Consider the following 823-nt stretch of genomic DNA (forward strand, 5'->3'; position numbering starts at 1 on the left):
ATCTATCTATCTATCTATCTATCTATCTATCTATCTATCTATCTATCTATCTATCTATCTATCTATCTCTGTGTATTATTTGTTCATGAATGCATACACCTGAACTTGCACATGCAGAGGTCAGAGGAAGACATGGGGTATCTTCCTCTTTCATTCTGCCTTTTGAAAAAAACCTGTCTATTCGATGTATTTATTTTATTTAATGTGTTGGAGTGTTTTGCCTTCATGTAAGTATGTGCACTGTATGTGCCTGATGTCCTCAGAGGCTAAACCATCCCTGGAAAAAAGTGTAAATTACATTTATTTTTTTTTGTGGGTGTATGTGGATATGCACACAGTGGGTGTGGAGGTCAGAACACAGCTTGAGGTTAGGGAGTTGGTTCTTTCCTCCACCATGAGGGTATGGTCACTTGTTAGGCTCAATGACAAGCATCTCTACCCACTAATCCATCTCATCAGCCTGCAAAGACTCCTGTCTGGAAAGTTCCAAGATGGAGATGGGAGGTGGTAGTGCATGCCTTTAATCCCCTCACTTGGGAGGCAGAGGAAGGTGGATCTCAGTGAGTTCAAGGCCAGCCTGGTCTACAGAGAGAGTTCCAGGACAACCAAGGCGGTTACACAGAGAAACCCTGTCTCAAAAAACCAACCAAAGCTGGGCGGTGGTGGCGGGAGGCAGAGGCAGATGGATCTCTGTGAACTCGAGGCCGGCCTGGTCTACAAGAGCTAGTTCCAGGACAGGCATCAAAGCTACAGAGAGCCGGGCGTTGGTGGCGCACGCCTTTAATCCCAGCACTTGGGAGGCAGAGGCAGGCGGATCTCTGTG

Source organism: Microtus ochrogaster, linkage group LG4 (genome assembly GCF_000317375.1).
Source record: "Microtus ochrogaster isolate Prairie Vole_2 linkage group LG4, MicOch1.0, whole genome shotgun sequence".
NCBI lineage: Eukaryota > Metazoa > Chordata > Mammalia > Rodentia > Cricetidae > Microtus > Microtus ochrogaster.